General features: G+C 34.8%; 1 pseudogene; it reads right to left on the bottom strand.

Moving 5' to 3' along the window:
* Window positions 1-229: 229 nt before the first annotated feature.
* Window positions 230-326, bottom strand: LOC111812449 (annotated as a pseudogene).
* Window positions 327-586: the final 260 nt, after the last annotated feature.

The raw sequence follows: 586 nt of genomic DNA, 5'->3' as shown, positions 1-586 counted from the left end.
AATTCTCCATCTTTCCACATGTAGATCATGCAATTTGCTTTGGTAGTCATGAAGAGAAATAGAGTATTTATTGGCAGGTCTATATCCACTATACACAGACAACCACGATCCAATTTTCTCAAATACGGATCTGTCATCTCATGGCATGCAAATGAGTTGAAAGTATTTTTTTAGTATGGCTGAAAAAGTTAATTCAGAACTTCCCATTTGTCTCTCACAGGCCACATGCATATATTTTCAGCCTTTGTAATAAGATTTGTATCCATTAAAATAATGAACTAGGTCCGATTCTACACTTGATCTTAGCCAAAAGGCCGAGAAGCGATAGGTCCTATTCTAGATGAAACTACAGAAAATTGACACTTACAATATTTAAAAACTAAAGAGATGATGGGCCAAGAATGTAAAATTGATAAGAGCCCATTCTGGTATTCTTGGGGTAGCTTCTCCACCATAAGCAGAACTTACTGAATCTAGCTTACTGCATCTTTGCCAAATCTGACTCTGGTTTTATCTTAATTGAAATGGATATTTCATGAAATAAAGACCTCCATTCTGCAAATTGTTTTCTATATAATATCCATTA

Source organism: Octodon degus, unplaced genomic scaffold (assembly GCF_000260255.1).
Source record: "Octodon degus isolate 3935 unplaced genomic scaffold, OctDeg1.0 scaffold00124, whole genome shotgun sequence".
Taxonomy (NCBI): domain Eukaryota; kingdom Metazoa; phylum Chordata; class Mammalia; order Rodentia; family Octodontidae; genus Octodon; species Octodon degus.
The sequence above is the reverse complement of the archived record's forward strand: the minus strand, read 5'-3'. Positions and strand labels throughout refer to the sequence as shown.